Source organism: Dendrobates tinctorius, unplaced genomic scaffold, assembly GCF_039654945.1.
Source record: "Dendrobates tinctorius isolate UK_male_01 unplaced genomic scaffold, ASM3965494v1 ptg000215l, whole genome shotgun sequence".
Lineage (NCBI taxonomy): Eukaryota > Metazoa > Chordata > Amphibia > Anura > Dendrobatidae > Dendrobates > Dendrobates tinctorius.
The window spans coordinates 1,909,772-1,924,309 of NW_027361882.1; the positions used below are offsets into that span (position 1 = coordinate 1,909,772).

General features: G+C 41.8%; 1 protein-coding gene across 6 annotated transcripts in view; it reads left to right on the top strand.

Annotated features, from left to right (window-relative positions):
- Positions 1-14,538, top strand: part of ADGRB1 (adhesion G protein-coupled receptor B1) — a 758,475-nt gene that overhangs the window by 527,027 nt on the left and 216,910 nt on the right. The window lies entirely within an intron of this gene.

Below are 14,538 nucleotides of genomic sequence, written 5' to 3' on the forward strand. Positions count from 1 at the left end.
TCTTCGTGGTGGTGTTTGGAGATCTCCTTGGTCTTTGTGGTGTTGTTTGGAGATCTCCTTGGTCTTCATGGTGTTGTTTGGAGATTTCCTTAGTCTTCGTGGTGTTGTTTGGAGATCTCCTTAGTCTTCGTGGTGTTGTTTGGAGATCTCCTTAGTCTTCGTGGTGTTGTTTGGAGATCTCCTCGGTCTTCATGGTGTTGTTTGGAGATCTCCTTAGTCTTCATGAAGTTGTTTGGAGATCTCCTTGGTCTTTGTGGTGGTGTTTGGAGAGCTCCTTGGTCTTCCTGGTGTTGTTTGGAGATCTCCTTGGTCTTCATGGTGGTGTTTGGAGATCTCCTTGGTCTTTGTGGTGGTGTTTGGAGATCTCCTCGGTCTTCATGTTGTTGTTTGGAGATCTCCTCGGTCTTCTTGGTGTTGTTTGGAGATCTCCTTAGTCTTCATGAAGTTTTTTGGAGATCTCCTTGGTCTGTGTGGTGGTGATTGGAGATCTCCTTGGTCTGTGTGGTGGTGATTGGAGATCTCCTTGGGGGTGTCGCATTGTATGTTCGAAACGCGTATATCTGCACAGAGATTGAAGCTTCAGAGACTGGGAGTTCTGTGGAAACTGTTTGGGTAAGAATACAAGGACAGAACAATGGAAAGGACACCATTGTAGGCATTTACTACAGGCCGCCTGTGCAAGCCGAAGATATAGATGAACTCTTTATGCATCAGATGGCCAAGTTCTCCAAAAAATATGACATGGTTGTCATGGGAGATTTCAACTATCCAGACATTTGTTGGGAATCTCTCTCAGGCAAAACTAACAGGTCAAGGAAATTCTTATCCTCTCTTGCTGACAACTTTATCTTCCAAAAGGTAAGGGAGAAAACAAGGGGAACTGCTACCTTGGATCTAATCCTTATAAACAGGGAGGAAATGGTTGAGGAGGTAAAAGTGGCTGGGACCCTAGGAGGTAGCGACCATGCTATTTTAGAATTTTGGATAACTAGAGGTGGAAGACCTGTGAAGACTCAGACGTCAAGGTTAGATTTCAGAAAGGCAGATTTTAAGGGATTCAGAAAGAGAATTGGAGGGATCCAATGGCTGGATATCCTTAAAGACAAAAATGTCCAGGAAGGATGGGAAATCTTGAAAAATGAAATTCTCAATGCACAGTTGTTAACAATTCCGAAAAGAGGGAAGAATAGGAAGCATTTAAGGAAACCAGGATGGATGAACACAGAACTTAAGCACATGCTAAAAAGGAAGAAAAAAATGTTTATAAAATGGAAAGAGGGAGGCATATCTAAAGAAGAATATAATGCTGTCTGCAGAACCTGCAGGGCACAAATCAGATTATCTAAAGCTGAAAATGAACTGAGGCTTGCAAGAGATGTCAAAAGCAATAATAAAGGATTTTGGGGATATGTCAAAAGTAAAAGAAAAGTCAAAGATGCTATAGTATTTTTACAGGATGAAAATGATGAAATGGTAAGACAGGATGTTGAGAAGGCTGAACTTTTAAATTCCTATTTTGCATCTGTTTTCTCTCGGAAAGGAAATGCAACATCAACTGTTATTCACTGTCCTATTAAGGGAATAGAAGAATCCAGGATATCTATAAACAGAAAGATAGTGAGGAAACACTTAGCTAACCTAAATGAATTCAAGTCTCCAGGTCCAGATGAATTACACCCCAGAGTACTAAAGGAGATAGCAGAAGAAATTTTTGAACCCCTCTCCATAATCTTTGAAAATTCTTGGAGAACAGGAGAAGTGCCAGAAGACTGGAGAAGAGCAAATGTTGTTCCTATCTTCAAAAAGGGGAAGAAGGTGGACCCAGGCAACTATAGGCCGGTGAGTCTGACTTCTATACCAGGAAAGATCTTTGAACAAATTATTAAACAACATGTATGTCAATACCTGGATAAGAATGAAGTGATTAAACAGAGTCAGCATGGGTTTGTAACTGATAAGTCATGTCAGACTAACTTAATTTCCTTCTATGACGGTATCACTGATTGGGTGGATCAAGGAAATGCTGTAGATATAGTATATCTTGACTTCAGCAAAGCATTTGACAAAGTCTCTCATACAATCCTTATTGAAAAAATGACTAAGTATGGAATGGACAAGGCAACTGTTAGGTGGATTCATAACTGGCTTAGTGATCGGACCCAAAGAGTGGTCGTAAATGGCTACACATACAGTTGGAAGAATGTCTCAAGTGGGGTACCACAGGGCTCTGTCCTGGGCCCTGTATTGTTCAACATCCTTATCAACGATTTAGATGAAGGAATTGAGGGTAAACTGATTAAATTTGCTGATGACACAAAGCTAGGAGGGATAGCTAATACTAGAGAGGAGAGAGAGATGATTCAAAAAGATTTAAATAAACTGGAGAAGTGGGCAGCAACTAACAGAATGGTTTTTAACAGGGAGAAATGCAAAGTACTACATCTGGGCAATAAAAATGAAAAAAGCATGTATAGAATGGGAGGAATAGGGCTAAGTGACAGCACATGTGAAAAAGACTTGGGTATACTAATAGATCACAGACTGAATATGAGTCAACAGTGTGATGCAGCAGCAAAAAAGGCAAATGCAATTCTAGGATGTATTAACAGAAGCATACAGTCTAGATCACGTGAAGTCATTATTTCCCTCTACTCCTCTTTGGTCAGACCTCATCTGGAATATTGTGTCTAGTTTTGGGCACCACATTTTAAAAAAGACATCAACAAACTGGAGCAAGTTCAGAAAAGAGCGACCAGAATGGTGACCGGTCTGCAAACCCTGTCTTATGAGGAAAGGTTGCAGGATTTGGGAATGTTTAGTTTGCAAAAGAGAAGACTGAGAGGAGACTTAATAGCTGTCTACAAATATCTAAAGGGCTGTCACATTGTAGAAGGATCAACTTTATTCTCATTTGCACAAGGAAAGACTAGAAGCAATGGGATGAAACTGAATGGGAGGAGACACAGATTAGATATTAGAAAAAACTTTTTGACAGAGTGATCAATGAGTGGAACAGGCTGCCACGAAAAGTGGTGAGTTCTCCTTCAATGGAAGTCTTCAAACAGAGGCTGGACAGACATCTGACTGGGATGATTTAGCGAATCCTGCTTTGAGCAGGGGGTTGGACCAGATGGCCCAGGAGGTCCCTTCCAACTCTACGATTCTATGATTCTATGATTCTTCATGTTGTTGTTTGGAGATCTCCTTAGTCTTCATAGTGTTGTTTGGAGATCTCCTTAGTCTTTGTGGTGTTGTTTGGAGATCTCCTTGTTCTTCATGGTGGTGTTTGGAAATCTCCTTGGTCTTCGTGTTAGTGTTTGGAGATCTCCTTGGTCTTCATGGTGTTTGGAGATCTCCTTGGTCTTCATGGTGGTGTTTGGAGATCTCCTTGGTCTTCATGTTGGTGTTTGGAGATCTCCTTGGTCTTCATGGTGTTTGGAGATCTCCTTGGTCTTCATGGTGGTGTTTGGAGATCTCCTTGGTCTTCATGTTGGTGTTTGGAGATCTCTTTGGTCTTCGTGGTGTTATTTGGGGTTCTCCTTGGTCTTCATGGTGTTGTTTGGTTCGTGGAGCCTCTTGTTAATGGTGTTGCAGCCTCTGTGTCCTTTCAGAAAAGGTAAAGTGTATATACTGACAGACATGCAACACTTAGATTGCACACAGGGGGACGTCCTGTCACTAAGCATGTGACTTATGATGGGAATTGCTTGCACCAGAAATTTTTAGGGGCTTCATAGAAAAAGGGGTGAATACATAAGCACAATTTTTAGTTATTTGATCCCATATATTTAATCTACTGTATACCTATATTTTTCTCACTTCACCAATTTAGACTATTTAGTGCTGATGCATCACACACAAATCGAATTACAAAAATATTTAAACACAGGTTGTAATGTAACGTGGGGTGAATTCTTTCAGAGGACACTGTATATTATCATATACAGCAAGCATAAGTGTCATATAGTAGCAGTATACGGTTTTAATGTTTGTATAATATCATCTTACCATGTAGTCAGAAAAATGCCTTGTAGGACATTTATAACAGTACCATGCTGTGCCTAAACCATATTACCAGCCACACTGCTGTACAGTAAGGTGCCCACATGATTGTGCTTAAATAATATCGCCATACAGTGAAGCCTTAACCACGCCATGTGGTAGATTTATAATATGCCCACATAATATTTCCATATAGTGCCTAAATTATGACAATGGCATCATCATGTCATCTATATATTGCTGCACCATGCAATCAGAAAATGCAGTGTGGTGTATCTAGATATGTGCCATATGGTGCCTACAAAATAACTGCCATGTTGGGACTAAAAGATACTGCTGCATAATACCACCACTCACTGCTATATAATAAAGTGCCCACAGAAAGCTGCCGAATAACACTGACGTAGAGTCCAGCCGCCACCACGACACTGTCATGTTATACTGTCATACAGTGTCTAAATTATACTACCATAAAGTACAATTCCAACAGTGCCATAAAGCGAACACATTGTTCTATCTGTAGCACTATATAGTGTAATCAGAACTATGTCTAGTGGGGCATTTATAATGGCACCATAAAATGCCCACATTATACCGCCATATCGATGTTTGCCAGAATGCCCACATAAAACAGTCCCAAATAATTGAACTATCCATTTGCAGTATCATAAAATGTATTTTTCATAGTACCATACAGTGCTCATGTAATAGTACCGCACTATACATGACCAATGCACGAAGCTCTGGGCCCTGCTATATTGTACTATCCGTTTACAGTGCCATATAATATATTTTTCATAGTACCATACAGTGCTCATGTAATAGTGCCGCACTATACATGACCAATGCACGAAGCTCTGGGCCCTGCTATATTGTACTATCCGTTTACAGTGCCATATAATATATTTTTCATAGTACCAGATAGTGCTCATGTAGTAGTCCCGCACTATATGTGACCAATGCACGAAGCTCTGGGCCCTGTTATATTGTACCATCCATTTACATTACCATATAATATATTTTCATAGTACCAGAGTGCTCATGTAGTAGTACCGCACTATACATGACCAATGCACGAAGCTCTGGGCCCTGTTATATTGTACTATCCATTTACAGGACCATATAATATATTTTTCATAGTACCATACAGTGCTCATGTAGTAGTACCGCACTATACATGACCAATGTACGACACCATGTGCAGGAACAATAGCGCCTCTTGGAGGTAGGAATAATCTGACATATATTTTAGGAAATGCAGCGATTAAGCCATTAGCGCTCCCGCCTCGTCTACGTGTATTATATTACATGACCAATGCACGATGCTCTGGGCCCTGTTATATTGTACTATCCATTTACAGTACCATGTAATATATTTTTCATACAGTCATATGTAAAAGTTTGGGCACCCCTATTAATGTTAACCTTTTTTCTTTATAACAATTTTGGTTTTTGCAACAGGTATTTCAGTTTCATATATCTAATAACTGATGGACTCAGTTATATTTCTGGATTCAAATGAGGTTTATTGTACTAACAGAAAATGTGCAATCTGCATTTAAACAAAATTTGACCGGTGCAAAAGTATGGGCACCCTTATCATTTTCTTGATTTGAACACTCCTAACTACTTTTTACTGACTTCCTGAAGCACTAAATTGGTTTTGTAACCTCATTGAGCTTTGAACTTCATAGCCAGGTGTATCAAATCATGAGAAAAGGTATTTAAAGTGGCCACTTGCAAGTAGTTCTCCTATTTGATTCTCCTATGAAGAGTGGCATCATGGGCTCCTCAAAACAACTCTCAAATGATCTGAAAACAAAGATTATTCAACATAGCTTTTCAGGGGAAGGATACAAAAAGTTGTCTCAGAGATTTAACCTGTCAGTTTCCACTGTGAGGAACATAGTAAGGAAATGGAAGAACACAGGTACAGTTCTTGTTAAGCCCAGAAGTGGCAGGCCAAGAAAAATATCAGAAAGGCAGAGAAGAAGAATGGTGAGAACAGTCAAGGACAATCCACAGACCACCTCCAAAGACCTGCAGCATCATCTTGCTGCAGATGGTGTCACTGTGCATCGGTCAACAATACAGCGCATGCATAACGCCTTTTTGTATGACCAAACAACTCAATCTTTGTTTCATCAGTCCACAGGACCTTCTTCCAAAATGTAACTGGCTTGTCCAAATGTGCTTTGGCATATCTCAGGCGACTCTGTTTGTGGCGTGCTTGCAGAAACGGCTTCTTTCGCATCACTCTCCCATACAGCTTCTCCTTGTGCAAAGTGCGCTGTATTGTTGACCGATGCACAGTGACACCATCTGCAGCAAGATGATGCTGCCGGTCTTTGGAGGTGGTCTGTGGATTGTCCTTGACTGTTCTCACCATTCTTCTTCTCTGCCTTTCTGATATTTTTCTTGGCCTGCCACTTCTGGGCTTAACAAGAATCCTGTGTTCTTCCATTTCCTTACTATGTTCCTCACAGTGGAAACTGACAGGTTAAATCTCTGAGACAACTTTTTGTATCCTTCCCCTGAAAAGCTATGTTGAATAATCTTTGTTTTCAGATCATGTAGTAGTGCCACGCTATACATGACCAATGCACGATCCTCTGGGCCCTGTTATATTGTACCATCCATTTACAGTACCATATAATATATTTTTCATAGTACCAGACAGTGCTCATGTAGTAGTACCGCACTATATATGACCAATGTATGACACCATGTGCAAGAACAATAGCGCCTCTTGGAGATAGGAATAATCTGACATATTTTTTAGAAAATGCAGCGATTAAGCCATTAGCGCTCCCGCCTCGTCTACGTGTATTTAACCACTTCATCACTTATTTATCCTCCTCATTTAGTGATGTTTTGATGAAGAGGCCGCGATTCAGGGCTTTTTACATGGAGGAGATCTGTCATCTCAGTTTTGCGGCTCCGGCGATGAGCCGCCGTGTTCTGGCTGTGAGTGATGCTCCCGCGTCCTCGCCATCCTTCCTCACTAAAAAAAAACAAACATTTCAGAACACGGTTAATATTTTATCCATCTGCGACGTCTCTTCTTATCTGTTTTGTTCTTTTTGAGGCATGCCATAAATATCCCATGTGTTTACAAGGCGACGAGGAGCGCCACAATGGCGACAATTTACCGCACAAAATTCTGACATGATAAAAAAAATAAAAGAATGTGCCGGGGAAAGATGTAAATGCCACGGCCTGGCTGACTCCAAAATTGCAAATTCTTGGCAACTTTTTAAGATTTTGTTTGGTTTCAGCTCCTTGCCATTTTCAAAATCCTGGAAAAATGCTTTAACCTTAGTGAGGGAAAAATGGCTGTCATCCCCAACCGGATGCAATGTTGGTGTAATTTGTGTCACCACAACTTGAAAATTTGATGATTTACCTAATTGAGAATTTAGTTTAAATTTAGAACCGAACCTTTCCAGGATGCAGAGAGGCCAATATCATAAGTAGGCAAAATGCAGCCACATCTGATCTCAGGATAATTTCCAGGTGCTCAAGTGATAAATACGGCATAATCTAGTTTACTAATTGCACAGCTCAGTTGAATCTATGCTTCCTTCTATCTTTTGTGTAGCATTTTTAAGACTGCAAGAACCTCTTTCTGCCAAGAAGGAAGAAGCAAAAGTGTTGAAGCAGGATAATTAAATGATGTCTAACATTTCCATTGGCCCAAGAGTGCCATTTATATTTAGGGTCATGTGCTGCTAAACAGACTGCCAAGGTAATGTTTCCTCAAATAAAATAGGTAGATAAGGTTTCTTTTTATTTGTATGTAACTTACTCACTAATAAAAGTTGTGTGATTTCAGCTGCACTTGCGCTCATACAAGGTGGTAATTTCTCTCATTATTTGAATAGGTTACAATTAAAATATAATTCAAATTTACAATCAGATTTCCATTAACGGTATCTTATGTAAGTCACTCAGTGAAAGATAAAAGGGGAACGCAATGGGGTCAGATTTCACCCCATATATTTTAGGTAAAATTCATAAATTCAGGAAAACCATTTGAGACTAGTTCAGAGTCTGCTACAACCCGAAAAAAACTGACCAGCACATCCAGACAAGTGTGAAAAGGTGCAAGCTAGGACAACCAAGTCAATAAAGCAAAGTAAAATTAGCTGCATCTGAAATGCTAAAAACAATTCACAGTCTGTGTCATGATGCGATGCTGCGTTACATCAGTGCTAATACACTGCCACCCATGTAGCCTACCCGGTGGCTTGTTTATCCTCAGAAACCAGGTGATATCTTGCTAGGGAAAGGGGTTAGAATCATAGAATCATAGAATCGTAGAGTTGGAAGGGACCTCCTGGGCCATCTGGTCCAACCCCCTGCTCAAAGCAGGATTCGCTAAATCATCCCAGTCAGATGTCTGTCCAGCCTCTGTTTGAAGACTTCCATTGAAGGAGAACTCACCACTTCTCGTGGCAGCCTGTTCCACTCATTGATCACTCTAACTGTCAAAAAGTTTTTTCTAATATCTAATCTGTGTCTCCTCCCATTCAGTTTCATCCCATTGCTTCTAGTCTTTCCTTGTGCAAATGAGAATAAAGTTGATCCTTCTACAATGTGACAGCCCTTTAGATATTTGTAGACAGCTATTAAGTCTCCTCTCAGTCTTCTCTTTTGCAAACTAAACATTCCCAAATCCTGCAACCTTTCCTCATAAGACAGGGTTTGCAGACCGGTCACCATTCTGGTCGCTCTTTTCTGAACTTGCTCCAGTTTGTTGATGTCTTTTTTAAAATGTGGTGCCCAAAACTGGACACAATATTCCAGATGAGGTCTGACCAAAGAGGAGTAGAGGGAAATAATGACTTCACGTGATCTAGACTGTATGCTTCTGTTAATACATCCTAGAATTGCATTTGCCTTTTTTGCTGCTGCATCACACTGTTGACTCATATTCAGTCTGTGATCTATTAGTATACCCAAGTCTTTTTCACATGTGCTGTCACTTAGCCCTATTCCTCCCATTCTATATATGCTTTTTTCATTTTTATTGCCCAGATGTAGTACTTTGCATTTCTCCCTGTTAAAAACCATTCTGTTAGTTGCTGCCCACTTCTCCAGTTTATTTAAATCTTTTTGAATCCTCTCTCTCTCTTCTCTAGTATTAGCTATCCCTCCTAGCTTTGTGTCATCAGCAAATTTAATCAGTTTACCCTCAATTCCTTCATCTAAATCGTTGATAAAGATGTTGAACAATACAGGGCCCAGGACAGAGCCCTGTGGTACCCCACTTGAGACATTCTTCCAACTGGATGTGCAGCCATTTACGACCACTCTTTGGGTCCGATCACTAAGCCAGTTATGAATCCACCTAACAGTTGCCTTGTCCATTCCATACTTAATCATTTTTTCAATAAGGATTGTATGAGAGACTTTGTCAAATGCTTTGCTGAAGTCAAGATATACTATATCTACAGCATTTCCTTGATCCACCCAATCAGTGATACCGTCATAGAAGGAAATTAAGTTAGTCTGACATGACTTATTAGTTACAAACCCATGCTGACTCTGTTTAATCACTTCATTCTTATCCAGGTATTGACATACATGTTGTTTAATAATTTGTTCAAAGATCTTTCCTGGTATAGAAGTCAGACTCACTGGCCTATAGTTACCTGGGTCCACCTTCTTCCCCTTTTTGAAGATAGGAACAACATTTGCTCTTCTCCAGTCTTCTGGCACTTCTCCTGTTCTCCAAGAATTTTCAAAGATTATAGAGAGGGGTTCAAAAATTTCTTCTGCTATCTCCTTCAGTACTCTGGGGTGTAATTCATCTGGACCTGGAGACTTGAATTCATTTAGGCTAGCTAAGTGTTTCCTCACTATCTTTCTGTTTATAGATATCCTGGATTCTTCTATTCCCTTAATAGGACAGTGAATAACAGTTGATGTTACATTTCCTTTCTGAGAGAAAACAGATGCAAAATAGGAATTTAAAAGTTCAGCCTTCTCAACATCCTGTCTTACCATTTCATCATTTTCATCCTGTAAAAATCCTATAGCATCTTTGACTTTTCTTTTACTTTTGACATATCCCCAAAATCCTTTATTATTGCTTTTGACATCTCTTGCAAGCCTCAATTCATTTTCAGCTTTAGCTAATCTGATTTGTGCCCTGCAGGTTCTGCAGACAGCATTATATTCTTCTTTAGATATGCCTCCCTCTTTCCATTTTATAAACATTTTTTTCTTCCTTTTTAGCATGTGCTTAAGTTCTGTGTTCATCCATCCTGGTTTCCTTAACTGCTTCCTATTCTTCCCTCTTTTCGGAATTGTTAACAACTGTGCTTTGAGAATTTCATTTTTCAAGATTTCCCATCCTTCCTGGACATTTTTGTCTTTAAGGATATCCAGCCATTGGATCCCTCCAATTCTCTTTCTGAATCCCTTAAAATCTGCCTTTCTGAAATCTAACCTTGACGTCTGAGTCTTCACAGGTCTTCCGCCTCTAGTTATCCAAAATTCTAAAATAGCATGGTCGCTACCTCCTAGGGTCCCAGCCACTTTTACCTCCTCAACCATTTCCTCCCTGTTTATAAGGATTAGATCCAAGGTAGCAGTTCCCCTTGTTTTCTCCCTTACCTTTTGGAAGATAAAGTTGTCAGCAAGAGAGGATAAGAATTTCCTTGACCTGTTAGTTTTGCCTGAGAGAGATTCCCAACAAATGTCTGGATAGTTGAAATCTCCCATGACAACTATGTCATATTTTTTGGAGAACTTGGCCATCTGATGCATAAAGAGTTCATCCATAGCTTCAGCTTGCACAGGCGGCCTGTAGTAAATGCCTACAATGGTGTCCTTTCCATTGTTCTGTCCTTGTATTCTTACCCAAACAGTTTCCACAGAACTCCCAGTCTCTGAAGCTTCAATCTCTGTGCAGATATACGCGTTTCTAACATACAATGCGACACCCCCTCCTCGTTTATCAAGTCTGTTTCTTGCAAATAAGTTGTATCCTTCTAGTCTTGTATTCCAATCATGTGTATTGTCCCACCAAGTTTCAGTGATTCCAATGACATCATATTTCTTTTCCTGTGTTAGTAGTTCCAATTCTCCTTGTTTGTTGCCCATGCTTTGTGCATTAGTATAGAAACATTTTAGTTTGTGATTGGTTTCTCTTTCTCCAATATTTTTATTAATTAGATTCTTTCGTCTTTGTTCTTCCTTTCCACTTCTAATAGCAGAGTTCTCAATAGCATTTGTCAGGTGTATGGCTTTTTCTGGTCTTTTGCTTCCCTTCCCATGTTGTTCTAGTTTAAAGCTCTCCTTACAAGTGTAGCAAGGCGACTTCCAAATACATGCTTACCAGTCTTCGTAAGGTGCACCCCATCTCTAGCAAGTAGTCCATCGTATAAGTAGTTCACTCCGTGATCCAGAAATCCAAATCGTTGCTGACGGCACCATCGACGTAGCCAGTTGTTCACCTGCAGAATCTTATTCCACCTCCTTGTTCCATGGCCATCCACTGGGAGGATGGAAGAGAAGACCACCTGCGCTCCCAGTTCTTTCACTTTCTTGCCTAAGTCTTCAAAGTCTCTGCAGATGGTTTCCAGGTCGTTTCTTGCAGTGTCATTTGTCCCCACATGTAGTAGCAGGAATGGGTAGTCATCTGTAGGTCTGAAGAGTCCTGATATCCTGTCAGACACATCTTTAATTTTTGCACCTGGAAGACAACACATTTCTCTTGAAGTTATATCCGGTCTGCAGATAGCGGCCTCTGTTCCTCTCAGCAGGGAATCCCCCATGACCACCACTCTCCGTTTCTTCTTCACAACATTTTTCTTTCTCCATCCAGGAGGACTCTGAAGGCGTACAAGGTTGCTGCTTGTTGGCAAAGTCTTATCCTGATGTATTTCTTCATTGTTTTCCTGCGTGAGAGCCTGGTACTGGTTTCTGAGCAGTATGGGTGCTGACTGCCTCCTGATCCTCCTGCTTCTCTGGGTCACATGTCTCCATTCCTCTGTTTCTTCAGGTGCACTTCGAATTTCTTCTCTTTCTGTAACATGAAGAGATAATTCTGCTCTGTCCAAGAACTCTTCACCTTCCTTAATGATCTTCAACGTAGCTAACCTCTCTTCGAGATTTTGCAACTTTTCCTCCAACAGGGACACAAGCTTGCATTTGTGGCATGTGAAGTTTGGCTTTTCCACTGGTAAGTCTGTGAACATGTAGCAAGAAATGCAGCTCACCAAATGGCTCCTGGCCTCTTCCATCTTGAGATTTCTTAAAAACGATGAAAGATGAGCCCAAATTCGCGCGCCGATAGGCGCGCTGTTTTTCCGATTTCCTCTTTTCAGCTGCAACGGCCAAAACCCAGTGATCGTTGAGCTCGCGGAGACTCTTCACTTATCCCAGAAGGCACTGGGAATATGCAAATGATCTCCTCAAGACTCTTCCCCTGGTTTTCCGATTTCCTCTTTTCAGCTGCAACGGCCAAAACCCAGTGATCGTTGAGCTCGCGGAGACTCTTCACTTATCCCAGAAGGCACTGGGAATATGCAAATGATCTCCTCAAGACTCTTCCCCTGGTTTTCCGATTTCCTCTTTTCAGCTGCAACGGCCAAAACCCAGTGATCGTTGAGCTCACGGAGACTCTTCACTTATCCCAGAAGGCACTGGGAATATGCAAATGATCTCCTCAAGACTCTTCCCCTGGTTTTCCGATTTCCTCTTTTCAGCTGCAACGGCCAAAACCCAGTGATCGTTGAGCTCGCGAAGACTCTTCACTTATCCCAGAAGGCACTGGGAATATGCAAATGATCTCCTCAAGACTCTTCCCCTGGTTTTCCGATTTCCTCTTTTCAGCTGCAACGGCCAAAACCCAGTGATCGTTGAGCTCGCGGAGACTCTTCACTTATCCCAGAAGGCACTGGGAATATGCAAATGATCTCCTCAAGACTCTTCCCCTGGTTTTCCGATTTCCTCTTTTCAGCTGCAACGGCCAAAACCCAGTGATCGTTGAGCTCGCGGAGACTCTTCACTTATCCCAGAAGGCACTGGGAATATGCAAATGATCTCCTCAAGACTCTTCCCCTGGTTTTCCGATTTCCTCTTTTCAGCTGCAACGGCCAAAACCCAGTGATCGTTGAGCTCACGGAGACTCTTCACTTATCCCAGAAGGCACTGGGAATATGCAAATGATCTCCTCAAGACTCTTCCCCTGGTTTTCCGATTTCCTCTTTTCAGCTGCAACGGCCAAAACCCAGTGATCGTTGAGCTCACGGAGACTCTTCACTTATCCCAGAAGGCACTGGGAATATGCAAATGATCTCCTCAAGACTCTTCCCCTGGTTTTCCGATTTCCTCTTTTCAGCTGCAACGGCCAAAACCCAGTGATCGTTGAGCTCGCGGAGACTCTTCACTTATCCCAGAAGGCACTGGGAATATGCAAATGATCTCCTCAAGACTCTTCCCCTGGTTTTCCGATTTCCTCTTTTCAGCTGCAACGGCCAAAACCCAGTGATCGTTGAGCTCACGGAGACTCTTCACTTATCCCAGAAGGCACTGGGAATATGCAAATGATCTCCTCAAGACTCTTCCCCTGGTTTTCCGATTTCCTCTTTTCAGCTGCAACGGCCAAAACCCAGTGATCGTTGAGCTCGCGGAGACTCTTCACTTATCCCAGAAGGCACTGGGAATATGCAAATGATCTCCTCAAGACTCTTCCCCTGGTTTTCCGATTTCCTCTTTTCAGCTGCAACGGCCAAAACCCAGTGATCGTTGAGCTCGCGGAGACTCTTCACTTATCCCAGAAGGCACTGGGAATATGCAAATGATCTCCTCAAGACTCTTCCCCTGGTTTTCCGATTTCCTCTTTTCAGCTGCAACGGCCAAAACCCAGTGATCGTTGAGCTCACGGAGACTCTTCACTTATCCCAGAAGGCACTGGGAATATGCAAATGATCTCCTCAAGACTCTTCCCCTGGTTTTCCGATTTCCTCTTTTCAGCTGCAACGGCCAAAACCCAGTGATCGTTGAGCTCGCGGAGACTCTTCACTTATCCCAGAAGGCACTGGGAATATGCAAATGATCTCCTCAAGACTCTTCCCCTGGTTTTCCGATTTCCTCTTTTCAGCTGCAACGACCAAAACCCAGTGATCGTTGAGCTCACGGAGACTCTTCACTTATCCCAGAAGGCACTGGGAATATGCAAATGATCTCCTCAAGACTCTTCCCCTGGTTTTCCGATTTCCTCTTTTCAGCTGCAACGGCCAAAACCCAGTGATCGTTGAGCTCACGGAGACTCTTCACTTATCCCAGAAGGCACTGGGAATATGCAAATGATCTCCTCAAGACTCTTCCCCTGGTTTTCCGATTTCCTCTTTTCAGCTGCAACGGCCAAAACCCAGTGATCGTTGAGCTCGCGGAGACTCTTCACTTATCCCAGAAGGCACTGGGAATATGCAAATGATCTCCTCAAGACTCTTCCCCTGGTTTTCCGATTTCCTCTTTTCAGCTGCAACGGCCAAAACCCAGTGATCGTTGAGCTCGCGG